The sequence below is a fragment of the Macaca fascicularis genome, chromosome 17 (assembly GCF_037993035.2).
Source record: "Macaca fascicularis isolate 582-1 chromosome 17, T2T-MFA8v1.1".
Taxonomy (NCBI): Eukaryota; Metazoa; Chordata; class Mammalia; order Primates; family Cercopithecidae; genus Macaca; species Macaca fascicularis.
The window spans coordinates 18,781,914-18,803,610 of NC_088391.1; the positions used below are offsets into that span (position 1 = coordinate 18,781,914).

A 21,697-nucleotide genomic window follows, 5' to 3' on the forward strand; every position below is an offset into this window, starting at 1 on the left:
TGGGGGATTTCAAGATCCCACTGACAGTGTTAGGCAGATCATTAAGGCAGAAAACCAAAAAAGAAATTCTGTTTTTAAACTCCACATGACCAATGAGACCGAACAGAAACCTACAAAATACTCCGCTTAATACACATTATTTTCATCTGTGCAAGGAACATATGCTAAGACTGACCACACGTTCAGTGATAAAGCAAGTCTCAATAAATTTTTAAAAAGTAAAATCATACCAAGCATATTACCTGACCACACTGAAATAAAAATAGAAATTGATACCATGAAGATCTCTCAAAACCACATAATTACAGGAAAATTAACTTACTCCTGAATAACTTTTGCATAAACAATGAAATTAAGGCAGAAAATTAAAAAATTCATTGAAATCAATGAAAACAGACACAATGTAACAAAATATCTGAGATGCAGCAAAAGAAGTGTTGAGACGACACGTTATAACATGAAATGCCTACATCAAGAAGTTAGAAAGATCTCAAATTAATAATCTAACATCATATCTGTGGGACCAGAAAAACAAGAACAAACTAACGCCAAAGCAAACAAAAGAAAACAAATAAATCACAGCAGAACTAAACAAAATTGAGATGTAAAAATTTAAACAAAAGATCAATCAAACCAAAACTTGGTTCTTTGGAAGGATAAACACGATTGATAGACTGCTGACTAGGTTAACAAAGAAAAGGGGAGAGGATACAAAAGAGCACAACCAGAATTGACAAACGGACATTATAACCAATCCCACAGAAATAGGAAAGACCCTCACAAACTATTATGAACATCTCTGTGCACACAAAGTCAATAATCTAGAGGAAATAGGTAAATTCCTGGAAACATACAACTTCTTAAGATTAAACAAGGAAGAAATTGAACCCTGAACAGACCAATAATGAGTTCTGAAATTGAATCAGTAACTTAAAAAGCTACCAATCAGGCTGGGCATGGTGGCTTGCACCTGTAATTCCAGCAGTTTGGAAGGCCAAGGCTGACAGATCACTTGAGCTCAGAAGTTCGAGACCAGCTTGGGCAACATGGTGAAACTCCATCTCTATTAAAAAATGTAAAAAGTAGCTGGGTGTGGTTGCATGAACCTATAGTCCCAACTACTCAGGAGGCTGAGGTGAGAGGATGGCTTGAACCTGGGAGGTGGAGGTGGCAGTGAGCTGAGATGGTGCCACTGCACTCCAGCCTATTCCTATGTTGAATAGGAGTGGGCTCCCTAGGCAGAGCAACCAGGCAAGAGAAAGAAACAAACGGCATCCAAATAAGAAAAGTAGAAGTCAAACTATCTCTCTTTGCTGGTGATATGATTCTATACCTAGAAAACCCTTAAGACTCTGTCAAAAGCTTCCTGGTACTCATCAATTACTTCAGTAAAAGTTCAGGATACAAAGTCAATGCACAAAAATCAGTAGCATTTTTATACACCAATCATATTCAAATTGAGAGCCAAATCAAGAATGAAATCTCATTTATAACAGCCATAAAAAGAATAAAATACCTAGGAATACATATAACCAAGAAGTGAAAGATTCATACAAAAAGAACTACAAAATACTGTTGAAAGAAATCATAGATGACACAAACAAATGGAAAAACATTCCATGCTCATAAATTGGAAAAATCAATATCATTAAAATAACCATGCTGCTCAAAGCAATCTACCAACTTTGTAGGTTGGTAGATACTGCTCAAAGCAACCTATCAACTATCAACATCATTGTTCACAGAATTAGAAAAAAATATTCTAAAATTCATACAGAATCAAAAAAGAGCCTGAATAACCACAGCAATCCTAAGCAAAAAGAATAAAGCTGGAGGCATCACATTACCTGACTTCAACTATATAACAAATTTGCAAAAACCAAAACAGCATGGTACTGGCACAAAAACAGACACATAGACCAATGGAACAGAATAGAGAACCCAGAAATAAAACTGCACACCTACAACCATCTTTGGCAAAGTAAACAAAAGTAAGCAATAGGGAAACGATTCCCTATTTGATAAATGGTGCTGGTATAACTGGCTATCCATATGCAGAGGAATAAAAGTGGACACCCTCCTTATACCATATGTAAAAATTTACTTGAGAGATTAAAGATTTAAATGTAAGACCTCAAACTATAAAAATTCTAGATGAAAACCTAGTGAACAGCCTTTCAACACAGCTGTGGGTAAAGAATTTATGGCTAAGTCCTCAAAAACAACTGTAATAAAAAAAAAATCAACAAGCAGGACCTAATTGAACTAAAGAGGTTTTGCATAACAAGAGAAACGATCAATGGAGTAAACAGACAACCTACAGAATGGGAGAAAATATTCACAAACTATGCATCTGACAAAGGCCTAATATCCAGAATCTATAAGAAACTTAAACAATGCAACAAGGAAAAAGCAAATAACCACATTAATAAGTAGGTAAAGGACATGAACAGATACTTCTTACAAGAAGATATACAAGCAGCCAACAAACATGTGAAAGAAAAAATGCTCATCATCACTAATCATCAGAAAATTCAAGTCAAAACCACAAGATACCATCTCACACCAGTCAGAATGACTTTTGTTAAAAAGTGAAAACATAGGCCAGGCGCAGTGGCTCACACCTGTAATCCCAGCACTTTGGGAGGCTGAGGCGGGTGGAACACAAGGTCAGAAGTTCAAGACTGGCCTGGCCAACATGGTGAAACCCTGTCTCTACTAAAAATACAAAATTAGCAGGGCAGGCGCCTGTAGTCCCAGCTACTCGGGAGGCTGAGGCAGGAGAATCACTTGAACCCCGGAGGCAGAGGTGCAGTGAGCCAAGAGTGCACAACTGCACTCCAGCCTGGGTGACAGAGCAAGACTCTGTCTCCAAAACAAAACAAAAAACCAAAAAACATAACAGGTGTTGGCAGGACTGTGAAGAAAAGGGAAATTACACACTGTGGTGGAAATGTAAATTAGTTCAGATTTGAGAGCAAAAATCTGTGGACAGCAGTCTGGAGATTTCTCAAAGAACTAAGAGTTGAACTACCATTCAACTCAGCAATCTCACTGCTAGGTATATGCCCAAAATAAAAGAAATTGTTCCACCTACAAGACACATGCACCTGTATGATCACTGCAGCACTATTCACAATAGTAAAGGCACGTGCCCATCCATGGTGGATTGGGTAAAGAAAATGTACAAATACACCATGGAATACTACATGGCCATAAAAAAATAACAAGATAAAGGCCATTTTCCTAAGCAAAGTAATGCAGAAACAGAAAAGCAAATACCGCATGTTCTCATTTATAAATGGGGGCAAAATACTGGGCAAACATGTACATAAAGATGGGAACAATAGATACTGGGGAATACAAGGAGGAGGAGGTAGGACAAGGGTTGAAAATCTACCTGTTGGTAGATGGGTTGGGTACTATGTTCACTTGTTGGGTGACGGATTCAATCATACTCCAAACCTCTGCATCATGCAGTATACCTCTGTAACAAACCTGCACATGTACCCCCAGAACCTAAAATAAACACTGAGAAAGAAAAAACCTGCAGCTCTGCTCTCTCATGTGACTCTAACATACAAGACTCTTTTGACCTGTTCTGTTATTTATTATCAGGTTTAGAGGACTGAATGGTAGGATTTGGACTCTCTTAATGGATGACACCTTGTCCCAAAGCACACAGTGTGCCTCAATGTATGATGTTCTAGCTTAGCGTATTGGAGCCACTTCAACAAAAAGAGAAGACAAGGCTTTTTTTTTTTTTTTTTTTTTTTTTTTGAGACGGAGTCTTGCTCTGTCACCCAGGCTGGAGTGCAGTGGTGCGATCTCAACTCACTGCAAGCTCCGCCTCCCAGGTTCACGCCATTCTCCTGCCTCAGCCTCCCGAGTAGCTAGGACTACAGGCACCCGCTAACACACCCCACTAATTTTTTGCATTTTTAGTAGAGACGGGGTTTCCCCGTGTTAGCCAGGATGGTCTTGATCTCCTGACCTCGTTATCCGCCCGCCTCAGCCTCACAAAGTCCTGGGATTACAGGCATGAGCCACCGCGCCCGGCCAAGACATTTTTTAAAAGACTCCCTTTATCTGTTTTGTTTGCCCTACTTTCTCCACAGAGCTAACCAGAAGATAAAACGCAGATGTGTCCATCAGTAAGAACTGACACACTCAAGCTATGGCATTAAGCACTCTCCATAACCACGCATGTCAAAGGGAGCAGAGATTTATGCTCTAGAAAAGATAAGATGTGTATCTGCAAAGAGCTCATAACAGAACAGCACTATGTCTAAGGAGATATGTTAGGGGTGAATTTTGATGGGAAAATATATATCAGCCTTGTCAATTTTATGCAGTGTAGGTAAATCCATTCTGTAGCTGGAGTAGGAGGAGTAAGGAAAGAGCGCTACAGAGACATGCATTAGAGGCAATGGTCAGCTGTTCAAACACTAAGCTCAAATAGGAGCACATGTTAGATGGGCCTCTGATTGTCAGGGGACAAAAACAAAACAAAACAAAATAAACAAACAAAAAAAACCTTTCTGAATTACAAATGCATTTTTATATTCAATGGTATAAGTTTCCCTTCTGGATTCCCACAAAAATTTTGCTAAAGAGCCATAGTTTTTATTTGCTCTGTTGAGTCTCTCTTGACCCCCTCCCCCCAAAAAAATATTTTAGCTCCACTTTTGAGATAAGAGACTGTGGGCAAAAGAAAATAACAGGTTTGTGGCCATTTATTAGTACCAGTTATTGTCCCCCAAAGAAATGGCGCTGGCCATCATCAACACAAGAATTTACCAGAAAATACCTATCTGAGATCTCATACTTGCACAGCTGCTCATATCTGTGAAAGGGCAGGACACACTGACCAGCAGCTAGACTCGACACAAGGGTCAGCGGTGCTGAGCCCAAATTATACAGCAGAGGATGGGAGACAGTGCTAGCCATCATTATTATTCCTAATGCTGTCACTATTAATACTTTTCTGAAATCTTAACAATTTCTAACATCACAGTGTAGTGAAGAAAACAACTTGTTTTCTTTCAAATTTTAAGCCTCTGAAGATTTTTTTTGTTTTGTTTTGTTTTGTTTTGAGACAGAGTCTCACTCTGTTGCCAGGCTGGAGTGCAGTGGCATGATCTTGGCTCACTGCAACCTCCATCTCCCAGGTTCAAGTGATTCTCCTGCCTCAGCCTCCCGAGTAGCTGGGACTACAGGCACCCGCCACCACACTGGGCTAATTTTTATATTTTTAGTAGAGACAGGGTTTCACCATGTTGGCCAGGATGGTCTCGATCTCTTGACCTTGTGATCTACCCGCCTCGGCCTCCCAAAGTGCTGGGATTACAGGCGTGAGCCACCGTGCCCGGCTCTTGAGGCTCTGAAGATTTTAAATATGCTTTGCATTTGTTATATTTTGCAAGTCAAAAACCATAAGCATAAAGAAAGCCCATGACAAACAATACCCAGCACAAGGAAATGAGTTCCATTTCTTTTATTAATAATTCTGTATGTAAAATATATCAGTATAAGATCTGTAGATTAGATAATAGCATTTTATCAATGTTAATTTCCTAATTTGGTAATTGTATTGCCAGATAAGAGAAGGTTATTGTTAGGAATTACTCACTTAAGTATCTAGGGTTGGGAGGACAGCATGTCTCAGAAGGAGGGAATAGGGCAGGAGGGAGGCCGGGACTGATAAAGATGGTATGTTGAAATCAAACATTAAGGGAATCCAGGTGAAAGGAATATAGGACTTCTTTGTATTATTATGTAGCTTTTCTATATATCTAAAATTACTCCAAAACCAGAATTACACAAATGTAAACACAAATTTGAATATATCTATGTGACATGGTTTGGATTTTTGTACCTGCTCAAATCTCATGTCGAACTGTAATCCCCACTGTTGGAGGAGGGGCCTGGTGGGAGGTGACTGGATCATGGGGGGTGGGCTTCCCCTTGCTGTTCTCACGATAGTGAGTGAGTTGTCACGAGATCTGGTTGTTTAAAAGGGTTTAACACCTCCCCCTTTCTCTCTCTTCCTCGTGTTCGGGCCAGGTAAGATGTGCCTGGTTCCGCTTTGCCTTCTGCCATGACTGTAAGTTTCCTGAGGCCTCCCCAGCCATGCTTCCTCCACAGCCTGTGGAACCGTGCACCAATTAAACCTTTTTTCTTTATAAATTACCCAGTCTCAGGTAGTTCTTTATAGCACTGTGAGAATGGACTAATACAATGGGTGTATGTATATGTATAAGTATATACAAAATCAGTGGGGACTTTTACTCTTATAAGTTTAAGGAGCAAGAAATCAATAAACATATTGACCATATGACATGCAAAATGAGACACCGCATAATGGCCATTTTTATTCTGTAATTTTCCTCATGAAAATACTCAATGACCCTCTTATGCTCCATTTGCAGGTGTGGCTCTGTTAAGCACAGCACACAGTGAGGAGGCTCAGTTGGTTCCTACCCTCTGGCCACATCCCACCTAACACAAAACTTCATCCCATTCCTGCCAACCACACCCAACTGAGCAAACAATCTACAAATTGGATCAATTAAATAAAGATGACATCCCAGCACGAATCATACGATGTTCCTGTGAGATAATACAGGAGGTGGATGAGTGTGCAGGACCTGTGTCCAGCGGGGAAGGAACAGGGTGTCATCCATCTTCTCCAGCAGGAGCTGCGTAGAGGATGAGGGCCACACATCGGGGCACAGAGCCCATTTTCCTCCACAAAATTTCCCCAGCCTGGCAAGGTAAAGCAGTTACATATTCGATGTGGGAAACAATATTTCCCACGGAAAAAAAGGGGGTTTTCCAGCTGATATGTTTGAAGGATTTTATACAACCAAAGCGGGTCTTCCAAAGAGAAAGACTACAGGATTTCTTTGTGCAGTCAAAGTCATCCCCAGGCAGCTCCAGCTGTGACTGCTGCTGGCAAGACAGGAAGGCAGAAGGGATGGGAGGCAGGGATTAGAGGAAAGGGATTAGACCTGAACAGGACAGAGCCTCTTTTAAATTCAAGCCTTGTCAAAAGCCAGTGCATCACCCCTCCGTTTCTGCGTCCCTTTGACTTTATCCTTGTCACTTCTGCCACCCAGAGCATCACAGCATCACGGATTCTAGAGACAGAGGGACCTAGGAGAAGGATCATTTAGGTCATGGGTTGGCAACCTTATTCTGAAAGAAGCCAGACAGTAAATATTGTAGTTCAAAAGCAAGCACGGTCACCAAATAAACAAATGAGCATGGCTGTGTTCCCATACAATTTTATTTACAGAAACATGCAGACTAGATTTGGCCCATAGTTTGCCAACCTCTGATGTAAGCCATCTCCCGTACTTTCCAATGAGAACACTGCTGCCCAAGACACCGACAGGGCTTTCCCATGTCTCTTGAATGTGTTCTCTTCGGTAGCTGAGTCCTATTCTTTGTTTATAATTTGTAATTTCCTGGCTCCCAGTCTAAAGCAGGCTGGCGATGCTGGGTTATTCTTATCCAAAAATGCAGCCCTGACTCTTTGGGTACTTACACCACATAATTACCTGCCTATCCTTTTAATTTCACATACCCAGAACAAAAAACTATAAAGCTGTGGGAAAAAACCAACAAACTTTTTCATCAACAAACCAGGCCATTGGGATATATATATATATATATTTTTTTTTACATTGGGACATGTATTGCTTAACAATGGAGATACACTCTGCTGATGCATTATTAGGTGATTTTGTCATTGTGCAAACATCATAGAGTGTACTTACACAAACCTAGACGATATAGCCTACTCCATTAGCTCCATCCTCACCTGGTGGGTCCACCATCACACATGCGATCCATCATTGACTGAAACATCATTATGTAGTATGTGACTCTACTTCATGTCAACATAAGTAAACTACTTGTGGAATTGAGATTGATATAAAACAAAAGGGGCAGGGTTACGTGGCAGGGAAGAGAGTAGAGATGGGCCAATCACAGAAACCGGCCCTGGAAGATCTGAGAACTAGATGTCCAGGTGATGTTGCTGGGTATGGCTGCACAGGAACAAACGCTCTGCACTTCCCCTCTTATCTAGAGTCCCGTGGGGTTTCCCTTTCACACCACACCAAACCTAATTATTTTTCCTTCCATCAGATCCATCCAGGGTCCTTCCTCCTAAATTCCACTGAGTCAAGGCCCCGTGTCATCCCTTCCTGAAATCCCAGTAGGAAGCACATGCCATGGAAAGGGTGGCAGATGCTCTGCCTATTTAGCATTCCCCCAATGTGGAGAATGGCAAAGGAAACAGAAATACCCTGGCTCCTCCAGAAACATAACCACATTTCAGCAGGATGAGTGGAGCGGCTTCTGAATTCTTATGATCACACCAATCAAATGGACCTCTGTTCTGTGGCCCGGTGGATAGTTTTCTTTCTTTTCTTTTCTTTATTTTTTTAATCAAGTTCTGAGATACACATGCAGAACGTGCAGGTTTATTACATAGGTATACACGTGCCATGGTGGTTTGCTGCACCCTTCAACCCCCCACCCAATAGTTTTCTTAACATACACATTTCTGCCACTGACACACACAAAATGGTTTACCCTTTGTCTTGTCTGGCCAGTTGAGTATCTGCTAGCACAGCTGCTATTAATCCTTGCTCCTTAGCACTGAATCCATCCTAAAACTTTCCTTAGAGATAACGTCCTGTTAAGATGATAAAGCAAACACGCTGGCTCAGTGTATAGTGGTGGTCTTTGTGTTCACACTGTGAACTGTCACAGAATCTGATCTCCAGGTGGCGGTGGCTAAGATAACCAGTCGGGCTTTATGTAGTGTATGGTGATGAAGATTATCCTTCAGTTTCTGTCTGTAGCTGCTATTTATAAAGGCTGGAAATACCTGAAATCCAGCTCCTCTGGCTCACGGACTGCCCAGAAGAGAGTGTGCAGAGAACCAATCTGTCTCTTACTGCTGCTCCTCCATGTGAACTATGGCTGCAGCCATTTTCCTATAACACCCATGTGAAGAGGTGCTGCATGTCATCCTGATATTATGTATCTGCCCTCCCTGTCTCTACGGGTTATACTTCCATTGGCCACCAAGCAGTCTCTGAATATACTCTCTAGGTATCCGGTTACATACCTAGAGAACCGGAACAGAACTGCAGCAAGCACTGCTTTGATGTTTGTTAGCTGCCTCAATCTAAAAGGTTTTCCTTGATGATCCCTTTTTGCTTGTACAGTGGCTCTTGGGAATGAACCTCATTCAATTTGGTCAAGTATAGCCTTGAGACTCTTTTTGGTAAATTACAATCTGTTGAAAAAGTGTGAGACATGGTAAGATACTCTTCCACAACCTCATTTCCAACTTATAATGAAAGCAAGTCTCAGAACAAATCCTCCTACACATACAGACACTTATTCAACAAATAGCCATCAAAAAGCAGGCACAAAACATCAAACTGACCTGGGATCTAGTTAAGTCCTAACTCTCTTTTTAGGTATTTGGACGACCAACTTCTTGGAAAAAACCACTAGGGAAAATGCAGCAAGGTTCCATGGCAGGATTCTGTTCTCTTTGGCAACAAACAACCAGAAATCTTCCAAACCAGAGACTAGAAACTGAACACTTTAGGGATGATCAAGCCGTGGATACCATTCCCAAGAACACTGAGGGCACAGATGCAATGCATCAGTAAGGCTGTACTGGGTATCAAAATACTAAAATATGTACCTGTTTGTAGGTAAACAGCCACTGCCCCCAGTTCCCCCAAAACCCTTTCTTCCCTTGAAAACCCTAGGGAATCCTTGCCTCACATCCCAGAAACCAAAGAGCTAATGCCTGGCAATGGAGGCCCCCATGGGAGCCTACCTCTGCATGTGGCCAGTACTTGTTTTAGCTTGCGTTTTTTACAACCTATGACATATTGATTATTAAATATTTTGAATATCACTTAGACTTAGAGTGATAACACTGACTGGATGAATGCTTGAATTCTTTCAAGCAAATTAGGGAATGTCTCTAACTACTTATGTGAATTCTACCAATCCACAATCTTGAGTATCTTTAATTTCACCAATGAAAGTCCATTTTTAATACTCATCATGCTATTTAATAAGATCTAATTCTACCAATAAAAGTTCATTTTGATCACTGCTGTGCTAATTAGTAAAGCTTCCAGTGTTAGTCAAGATATGAATAACAGAACCACTTTTACTAGCATCCATGTACTTGAGTTGTGGTTTCCCTTAAATAACATGCATATATCACTGTCTATGATGAAGTATTTTTCAAGGAACTATAGGCATTGTAACAGTAGTCTCAAGAACTGTGAAGAGTTTGATATTTTACTCTATTTGCAATGTAACAAGTTATACTATCACAAATTTTTGGATGCTGTCAAAAGATAGGAGACTCTTGGATCAGAGAGAAAGGACTGTATTACTCACAGCACAGCAGGCAGTGTGAGCTTCATGTTTATTATGTCCACTCCCCTTGTCACCCTCACCTCACAGGGGCTGACGCAAAACAGCCCGGGTGAATGCAGCAAACATAGTGGGTCTGTGTCACAGTTGAGGAACCCAAACGAAGGGAACTTGAATCTTTTATAATGGACTGCAATAAAATCTGCTCAATCTTTATTTACCCCAGAGAAAGGTATCATTTTTATTATAATGGACACTAAACACACCTGTCCTCTGCTCTACTTCCAAGATTGTTTACCATACAAACATCTTTGAAATGACAGTTCAGAACAGAGTGTCTCTGCTGACAAGTTGTGCTAAGACACAAGAGATCTGTGAAGAACCATCTCCAACAGCGGCACTAATGAAACTGGCTAAGATCCTAAGTGGAAGCATATTCAATTCACTAAGAAGGCTGAACACTCATTTTCACAGATGTGATTTTGAATTAGAACTGGTGCATGGCATGGACATAAACATGGGAACAACAGATACAGGGCATCACTAGAGTGAGGCAAGAGGGAGAGAGGGGTAAGGGCTGAAAAACTACCTATGGAATACTATGTTCCCTACTTGGGTGATGGTATCAGTTGTACCCCAAACTTCAGTGTTACACAATATATCCATGTAACAATCCTGAACATGTACCCTCTGAATCTAAAATGAAAATTGAAATAATAAAAAAGGCAAGAATGTCATTAAAAATAAAAATAAAAAAGAACTGTTGTATGGGAGTACTTATTTGCACAATGCTTCTTGTAAGCAGAGGTGTGTTTCTGTATAACATCCCTTAACAAATACTCTCGCAGATAATGAAATCAAGTCAAAGGGGTTCAATTGTGTTCCAGCTTTCTGGGGGAATTTGAGGATTGTTGGGAGGTGAGGTCTAGAGTTCAGATCTCTAAGCTTTCCCATGTAAGACTTCCAAATATTTTTTACTATAGGTTCTAAGTCTTCAGGTGTCAGGAATCCATTTGAATAATAACAAAAAGCTATGAATACTCTCTCCAGAAAAAAGTGCATGTCCAAAAGCCTATGAAAATTGCATAGCATTTCAGTAGGTTCTCAATTTCTCTGAAGCCTATTGATGGACTATGAACCACTTAATTGGTCTGGAGACCTTAAGTTAAAATCGATCTGAAGATCAAAGGTTACCGTAACATTTAACTCTTCTACCAATTCATCAAAACATCCAGTTGCCAACCCAAAGTAGCTTACTTAGCCAGATATCCCAAAAAGTATTAATGACATCTCCACCTATCCAAAATATGACCCCAAATCAGGAGGTTAAAAACTAGTAGCCAGAGCATATAAACATCAATGCTTCAAAGATACAAAATCCAGCTGGGCATGGTGGCTCATGCCTATAACCCCAACACTTTGGGAGGCCGAGGTGGGAGGGTCACTTGAGGCCAGGAGTTCGAGACCAGCCTGGCCATCATAGTGAACCCTGTCTCTACTAAGAATTACAAAAATTAGCCAGGCATTGTTGTGCATACCTGTAATCCCAACTATTTGGGAAGGTGAAGCAGGAGAAACACTTGAGCCCAGGAGGCAGAGGTTGCAGTAGGCGACAAGGAAAAAAAAACAGGCCGGGCATGGTGGCTCATGCCTATAACCTCAGCACTTTGGGAGGCCGAGGTGGGCAGATCACGAGGTCAAGAGTCGAGACCATCCTGACCAACATGGTGAAACCCTGTCTGTACTAAAAATACAAAAATTAGCTGGGTGTGGTGGCGCACGCCTGAAGTCCCAGCTACTCGGGAGGCTGAGTCAAGAGAATCTCTTGCACCTGAAAGGTGGAGGTTGCAGTGAGCTGAGATCATGCCACTGCACTCCAGCGTGGTGACAGAGTGAGACTCCGTCTCAACAACAACAACAACTCGGGAGGCTGAGTTGGAAGAATCTCTTGAACCTGAAAGGCGGAGGTTGCAGTGGGCTGAGATCACGCCACTGCACTCCAGCGTGGTGACAGAGTGAGACTCCGTCTCAACAACAACAACAACATAAAAAAAGATACAAAATCCTCAGAATAAAGAACTGAAGATTGTTCTTTCATAGTATGATTTTTAAATGATTTATGATCTTTACAAAGGGCACAAATTAGAAGTGAGAGAATAAAGAGACAGGTATCAATAATGACTGCAATGAATAATCAATAACTGTGACATAAAACAATTGCAAAGCAACAACAACAAAACCAGAAAGAACAAAAAAATTATTTCAGTCTTGATTTCTTAGTACAAGGGCAACAGCATTCTACAAATGTCCGCAGCTCTCAGGAATGACTATCTGACAACAGAGCCACTAATGATAAAAAGGGGCTTCTTTATCTTTTATATTTTATATATTCTGGCTGAAATGATGGGAAAGAATATAATGGTTGAGAACATACAATACAAAAAATAATTAGAATGAAACAGCTCAATTTCCTAAATGTCCTTAAGTACTTTACATTGAAAAGGCAAACTCAGGTACATATTTTTTTCTTTTTAGACTAATAAAAGGACAACACTGGAAAAAAATGAAGAAGAATCTTTAGAAAAGAGACTAGCATATTCTCCCCAATAGTTTTGTAACCATATCTCAAGAAATCTTGTTTCTCATAGGTTTTCTAAGAGATTTCCTTTTTCCCGCGATTGCTTGAATTCCCCTGCTATAAATCTCTGCAAGCCACTGAATGAAGCTTTACAAAGGCATAAATAAAAGAGTAGGAATGACCCACACTGAAATAAAGCCAAAATAGACTTGAGAAAAAGAGAATGTAGAGCATTTTTTTTCCCCACCTATCAGGGTATCTGGTTCTTTAAATGATTACCCTGACTTGGTTTTGTAATTTTTTTTCTGGGAGGTGGTTAGGCCATTAGTCCCTTAACAAGTGATGCCATGATTCTTGGCAGGACATCAGTGGCCAAATAGGTACAGAAACATGATGGCAGCTGCTGTTTCTGCGATCAGAAATTCATAGTAGGTTGTCTTCCTTCCTCCCTCCCTCCCTTCCTTCCTCCCTCCCTCCCTCCCTCCCTCCTCCCTCCCTCCCTCCTCCCTCCCTCCTCCCTTCCTCCTCCCTTCCCCTTCCTTCCTTCCTTCCTTCCTTCCTTCCTTCCTTCCTTCCTTCCTTCCTTCCTTCCTTCCTTCCTTCCTTCCTTCCTTCCCTTTTTCCTTTCCTCTCATTCTCCCTCCCAAATTTTTAACCATTCAATAGACGGCAGATATATGGCATGCCAGTAAGAATCATGTCTATCTTATTCACAATTTTATGTTTGTGGCACAAGTCTTGATGCCTAGAATGTGCTTAATAAATATTTGCTGAGGAAGTAAGTGAATCTATTGAACACCAAACACCAAGCTAGGCACCAAAGTTGAAAAATCCTATCCCACAGGTTCATCTGGGACCTGCAAAGCTGTGCTTAGGGAAGCAGATCAAATTGAATCTATGATTGTACAAAATGGGGTCCTTTTTCCCAAAGCAGGATGAGAGGTGTTTACTAAGTAATAAAGTAGAAATGTTCCTGCTCTGATTTTGATAATGTGGAACCCACTGGAATGGGCAGGTTGAATGAACGTCCCTGGAAAAATGTGGCATTCTCCCTACTTCCAGAGAAAAGGCAGAAAACTCTTTATCTGATGGAAAGCGGCCCCTAAGAAAGGCTAAGTAACCAGAAAAGCTGATTATTGTTGCCTTGCGGGTGCCCGAACACTTTACTCAGTCATGTCATCACTGGCCAGGGTGGGCTCCCTTGGCCTGCGGAAGTTTCCCTGCATCATTTGGAGCCAAGTTCCTGAGTGGCCCCATGGGTTCCTACCCAATTTAGGTCTTTGTTGAATTCACAGCAGCTGCCTGGCTTTCCTGTCATTCTCCTGTGCTAGAGCTCTGGGTAAGGAAATCCAGGCTTATGCTGGACCTTCTAAATGACTCCCAGTGGCTTAGATTTAAGTGTCAAAAGTTTGGAAATATTCAGTTAATAGTCATTTGGGAGGTGGGACATCACTGCTGCATTAATGACCTTCAATTTGCCTACATATCAATGCACATTCAATACCTTACTATTAACCAGCCTCCCAAATAGCAATCTCATAATGGAATAATCCATTCACTCTAAGCAATGACCAATGCATCAAGTGTTACGAGTCTCTTCCTGAGCTGAGTGACAGACACTCGAACTGCTGCTCTCTGCAAACACTTGCTGCTTGAGTCAGGAGAACCCTGCTCTGGCACACAACTCGGATGCCTGCAGAAACTGTACAGAGCTGCCTGGCCCGCCTGAGCAGGAAGCAAAAAGTCCACAGGAGTCATAGGAGCCTTGTAACTTCTGACCAAAATGAAGCTAGTCATGATAAATGTCACAGAGACCAACAGCAGGTTACCTCGCTTGAGAAGCACCCACTAACACCAAGAGCTCAAAATTTTTTTAAAAAATTATACTTTTGTTTGCATTTGTACCCAGCTGACCTAGCCAGAAATTGCCAACAGCTTTTTCTCACGTATGATTAGATTTGAGAGGCGAGACAGCATGAGTCAGGGGTCAAGAGCTAAAGGACATGTGTCCAAAGAGATGTGGGACAGTCACTGTTCAGATTAGAGTAGAAGAGATTTCTTCCTTTGACTGAAAATTGGAAGAAACAGACTCTCATCTTTATCAACACTGGGAGGCTCTGAGTTTCGAGTTTCTGGCACTGCTCTTAAGAAGCCAGCAGCTTCTTAATTTCAAGAACAGGAACCATTGATGGCTTTTTAATCAAATTAAATAGCAAAATGAAAGCAATAATTACTCAAATTTACTTGGTAAAATAGCGAGACAAATTAATTGAAACACTACTTTTGATCACAAGGATATAATTAGAGAAGTCTTTGGTGGATGAGAATAACTCTGAGGCATGAATTAAATCAATGGGATAACCTGATTATAAAACCCTTATGCTTAATGTGTAAACGCAAACTCACTGTTGTGGAATGTAAAAGGCAGCATAAAGATTGATCAGCAAATCTGCATTTAAATGGTCCTGTCCAACTGTAAATATTACTGGGCTTTTATTATGTGCCAGATGCTGTGACACTATGTATTCTTATCACTTACACTGTTTTATTCTCTCAAAAAGCAATAAATAAAATCAGCATTGTTAACACCTGCCACGACTGACCCTCTGTCCACAACTACAGGCTGCACTGATGGAAGGACCACAGGCAGTGAAGTCTGACAAAAGAAAGAAAAGACTAAAATGCCTTTTCTCCTTTTTATCTCATCTTCCTCTTACAAATCCCACTACTTCTCAGTAAAATCAAGTCTTATAAAACTCTAAGTGCATCTAAGCGGAACCATAAGAAGCACGTGGCATTCCCTGGCAGCCATTATCCCTTTGAGTGGACACATGACAACGTAGGCCCAATTAGAGTGAGGAGAGAGATGCTGAGTCCATTCCTGGGGAGAAGCTTGTCCTCTCCTTTTGGCATGAACAAGGATGTTTAGAGCCACAAGTGCCAAACACACTTACAACCATGGGGAGAACTAACATCAAAATGAAGCCAGCGTACAGATGGCGCATGGTTACAGCCAATCTACAGACAGTTGTTCCTGAACATGTCCCTGGAAAACATCTTTCAGCTCCTGGGTCAGTCGTCTGTAGCTGACCTTAGTTCCTGCCTTGCTATAATAAGAGATATCACACGTCTTCTTTGTTTTGGCCTGTTTGAGCCAGACTTTTATAACCTAAACCTAAAGCATTCTAGTCTATACAAAACATAATGAATGTTTGTTAAGCAAGGCAAAGTACGAAACAAAAATACTTTTCTATACAACTAAGGACAATTGTTTTTCAAAGTATGCTCACTGACCACTTGCACCTAAATCACATGGGATACTCGTTTAAACCACAAATGAAAGAATTATGCAGCCTGTCTGAACTCTTGTTTCTCTGTTTTAAAAAATGTGTGGATTCACACCTACTCCTTGCTGCTTCATCAATTAGTGTGATCCAAAAGTAAGCAGAGTAACAGTCTTTGATTTGTGAAAGTGAATACTTTTGCAAGATTGCTTCAGAGCCCTGCATGTAATAAAATATAAAAATGCTGAAGAAACAATCAATAGGATTATAAAATTGTTTTTAAGGCATATAAAAAAATTCTCTCCAATTCTCCTTTCTAAGGAAAAGAGATATTTTTTTAAAGCAGGTTTTGTTCAGATTCCTACACATTATACTACAACTACATATGTGAGGTTTTTATGAAATCCTTTTTGCCTAACTATTACTTACATTTTTGAACCCAGTTGAAATGTTCTGACCTTGGGAGGCTCTTCCTGCTCTCTTAAATTAAATAAAGTATTATTTTGTACCATGGCTGATACTTGGAATTAAAACCTGTCCAAACAGGGAAGCAGTACATAAAGTAGCCTCTTTCCTGACTTTTCCTCCTGCCCTCTCTGCAACCTACCTCTCCGTGTCACCCCAAACCATACACGGACTCAAACCCTTTACCTACCTAAATCCTCCAAGGGCTGAGAGCTCTGCCTGTACAATACTTCCTGAGGAAGCTCCCAGGTGAGGTCAGGTGCCCTTGAAATATGAGATAGCAACTAAATACAAGTCCAACTACTTTCAGTTGCAAGAGTAAACGGGCCTCAAACATCACCCAATATGGAAATAAATTACTGTGTGTCAGTGAGGCTGGTCGTTCTTAGGGAAGGCCAGCTGCAGGGATGACTGCTCCACAGACTAGTTTTTCTGCCCACCTCTACCCCTGCAGGCTGCTTACTCCTGCAGGTCCCCATTGTCAGAGGGGGTTTCCAGAGGAGGGAGAGCCAGGAATGTGTGGCCTCTCCCTTACGCATAGGGTCCCTTCTTCCCCAAGATGCCTCTAGACTCACTGATCCAAATGAGCCTAAGCCTTCGCTTTCCATGCCAGTGTCAGGGGTGGGGTGACCAAGGCTGAGGCACAGTGCTTACCACCTTCCTTCCCACTGCCGCCCAACAAGAAAACTGTAGTATATACACAGGGTATTAAGGTAATTGGATAGAGCTGCTCAGTGCAGAGTCTTCAGTTGTCCTGGGTCCTGACCAGTTGCCCTGAGAGCTGCAAGGATCAATAAATGAACACAGCTGAAATGTAACCATTTCTGGCACACCAGAGGTATGCTTTGCCTGAGATCAGAGATTGTCAAACTGTGGCTCCACTGCTTGTTTTTGTAAATAAAGTTTAATTGGCAAGCAGCTAATAAACATGAGAAAATGCTCAACCTCACTAATTATCAAAGAAATGGAAAACCACAAGGAGATACACCCTCTCACACCAGTCAGAATAGCTATTATTAAAAAGTCAGAAAACAACAGATGCTGGCGGGGCTATGGAGAAAAAAGAATGCTTATACACTTTCGGTGAGAATGTAAATTAGTTCAGCCGCTGTGGAAAGCAGTTTGAAGATTTCTCAAAGAACTTAAAAAAAAAACAAAAAACTACCATTCGACCCAACAATCCCATTACTGGAGATATATATATATACACACACACACAAAAGAAAATAAATCATTCCACCAAAAAGATTCATGTACCCCATATGTTCATCAAAGTACTCTTCACAATAGCAAGGACATAGAATCAATCTGAGTGTCCATCAATGGTGGACAGGATAAAGAAAATGTAGTATTCTACACCATGGAATACTACACAGCCATAAAAAGGAATGAAATAATGGCCTTTGCAGCAACATGGATACAACTGGAAGCCATTAACCTAAGTGAGTAAATATAAAACCAGAAAACCAAATACTGCATGTTCTTGTTTGTATTAATAAGTGGGAGCTAAACACTATGTACTCATGGACATATATATGGCAACAATAGACACTGGGGACTACTATGAGGGGAGGGACAGAGCAAGGTAAGGGTTGAAAACTAACTCTTCGGCATTATGCTCATTACCTGGGTGATGAGATCAATCGTACCCCAAATCTCAGCATCAAGCAATATACTCATGTAGTAAACTTGCACATGTACCCACTGAATCTAAAATAAAAGTTGAAATTATAAAAATAAAAATAAACTTCTATTGGGGCCATCTATCTTTTCTGCAGAGTTAAGTAGCTGCAATAGAGACTATATAACTCACAAAGCTGAAGATATTATCTGACCCTTTATAGAAGTGTTTGCCAAGCTCTGGTTTAGACGCACCAACTAGTGTAGAATAATGTCGCAAGTCAACCACAAGTTCCATTCTAGCACCCAACACTTTTCCTTTCTAACATATTTCACATTTGTATTATCTTTTTGAACATCTGCCTCCCTTGCTAATTTAAGTTTCCTGAGGGCAGTGAATAGTGTCATTTTTTACTCATTGCTGATGCCACATCCCCAGCACCTAGCCCATGGGCTGGTACATTATAAGCACTCCATAAATATTTGTTGGCTGACTCATTGAGATAAATGCACTATTTAAATAATCTTCTATGTAGGAGCAAAAGCAATTATTTCCTTCAGGATGCTCCAGATCAGAGAGTAACAACATATCAAAAACAGCACGCCAAAAAAGAGACAGGTATTCCCCAATAGGAAAGGCATGAGCTTTAGTAACATTATTTCACAACCCTTGGGAGGAAGAAGTGTCTACGTGCTGTCTCCTTTGCGAAGAGGCAGAAACAAACTTGGATTCTCAGAATCCTTGAGGCAAGGTGTGGCAGAGGCAAGCAGCGTGTTTGCTGGAGCCATCTTAACCAAGAATGTTCACTCACGACCTCACGCTGAAGCTCAGCAGGGACCCTCCCTATCTAACTTCATTAATTTGTGACTTCACTAAGTCACTGGGGCTCAACTTTCATCAGCGTTCGGGGGAACAGTAACGATTTTTAAAAGGTAGAAAGCATAAAGAGTGTAGTGGGATGGGCTAGGCAGGGTGGCTCATGCCCATAATCCCAGCACTTTGGGAGGCTGAGTGGGGCGGATCACTTGAGGTTAGGGGTTCGAGACCAGCCTGGCCAACATGGTGAAACCCCATGTCTACTAAAAATACAAAAATTAGCTGGGCCTGGTGGTGGGTGCCTGTAATCCCAGCTACTCAGGAGGCTGAGGCACGGGAATCGCTTAACTTGGGAGGCGCAGGTTGCAGTGAGCTGAGATCTCTCCACTGCACTCCAGCCTGGGCGAGAGAGTGAGACTTTGTCTCAAAAAAAAAAAAAAAAAAAAAGAAAAAACAGGAAAGTGAAGTGGGATGGGCTAGAGGAGATAACTCTATGCCACACTTTCTCTTTAGGTCTATCTTTTCAAAAAATAGATAACAGAATCAAAAAAGATAACAGTAACCTAGAGAAACAGACCTTGATAAACCCCAAAAAACTTTCGCAGTGGACCTAGAACTCATTTTATCTGTGGATGATGCCAGTTTTTTTTTTTTTTTCTTATCAACCAATCTAAGGAAATTTAGAAACACACGATCAGAAATGAAAACACCTTTATAGTTTTTTAAATTGCCAGAGTGGTTTTAGAGTGTATACTAACATTAAAAAACTATTACCACTAGTAAAGAGGCAAGTATTTTTCTTTCTTTCTTTCTTTCTTTTTATTTTTTTGAGACAGTCTCGCTCTGCCGCCCAGGCTGGAGTGCAGTGGCCGGATCTCAGCTCACTGCAAGCTCCGCCTCCCGGGTTTACGCCATTCTCCTGCCTCAGCCTCCCGAGTAGTTGGGACTACAGGCGCCCGCCACCTCGCCCGGCTAGTTTTTTGTATTTTTTAGTAGAGACGGGGTTTCACCGTGTTAGCCAGGATGGTCTTGATCTCCTGACCTCGTGATCCGCCCGTCTCGGCCTCCCAAAGTGCTGGGATTACAGGCTTGAGCCGCCGCGCCCGGCAAGAGACAAGTATTTTTCAACGTTCAGTTTGACATTCAAAGTTTTATTCTGTAATGCTGGGGACATACAAAATACTGAGGTGCAGTAATGAAAATTGCAATAACAGGACCTGAACTTCATTATAATCTGCTAATTAATATAGCAATACACGATAACAACAGGTCAGCACACACAGGATCATAATCAAGTTGAGGCCTGTGTTGAACAGCCAAGAATGCCTCAAACACCAGGGAAAGAAAAATGCCAAGCACTGTTTTAAAATATCTCCCCTAGACACAGTTTGCTTTCCAAAAAAAAAGTTGGCAGTCAGCTTTGCACGCCAGCATTTCAGCATTTTTTCCCCTTCTCTACATTTATGGCAATCCCAAACTAAACCAGATTTAGGAAAGCCTTGTCATCAAAGAGGGAAGAATGGTAAAAGGAAATCTCTTATTTGTTTTATCCATGCAAATTAGGTGGTATTTAGAACAGTCTTCTGTACCAGAAGAGCCAGTATTATATTCGACAGAAGTAGGGCGGTTGTCATCCATGAAATCAAATAAAAATTGCTTCATTTTTTCATTTTCAAATTCACAGACGTTTGATACTTTTTTCTGTCCCTTTTTCTCAGAATCCAACAGAAGTTTTTTTCATAGACGTTCTAACATAAAAATTTAAAATTAATATTTGGAATATAGTAATACTGCTATTAGACCAATTCCCTCACAATTTTTCTACTTAAAATATTTAATGTAAAAAGTAGCTGTCTAAGTTAGTAACTGACTATGTACTAATTATCAGAATCTCAGTCTGTCCATCCATATAGTAGGGGAAAATATATTTGCTATCACTTGATAGTGATGGGCTTCAGGACATGCTACCCTAAAATGCAGCACCTTGGCATTTGAGAAAGCAGCAGAAGCAGGAAAGTCTCCCTCACATTCCCCTGCTGCCTTTCTCTCCCAAAGCAGGTCATAAAACCTAGAAAGGATGATCTGACCTTCTTCTGAAGCAGATCATAAGACCATCATTGGAGAGATGCTCTCACTATACCCAAAAGAGAGGAATATTCCTACTTCCGGCAATACAAGGACACAGAGAGGAGTCTGAACAAACAGGTCTTGCTAAGTTTTATAGTTTATTACCACTAGATAATACCCTGTTTGTCCAGTCAGACTTCTCCACAACAATCCACTTCTTCATTAAACCTAGCATAAAAAGTATACAGGTTTACCTGCTTCTCCAAGTCTTCATTTCTTTATGAGGGGTCCCGTGTCATGACATTTTTATTTTAAATAAATTTGTATGCTTTTCTCTTGTTAATCTGCCATTTGCTATAAGAGCCTTAGGTTTGAATCTAGCAATGGGGAATAGAAATGCATTTCTTTTCCCATACAATGCTAAGTGTTTTATGG

At 40.9% G+C, this 21,697-nt stretch overlaps 1 protein-coding gene across 2 annotated transcripts in view; it reads right to left on the minus strand.

Moving 5' to 3' along the window:
* LHFPL6 (LHFPL tetraspan subfamily member 6) overlaps window positions 1–21,697 on the minus strand; it is a 260,611-nt gene that overhangs the window by 12,845 nt on the left and 226,069 nt on the right. The window lies entirely within an intron of this gene.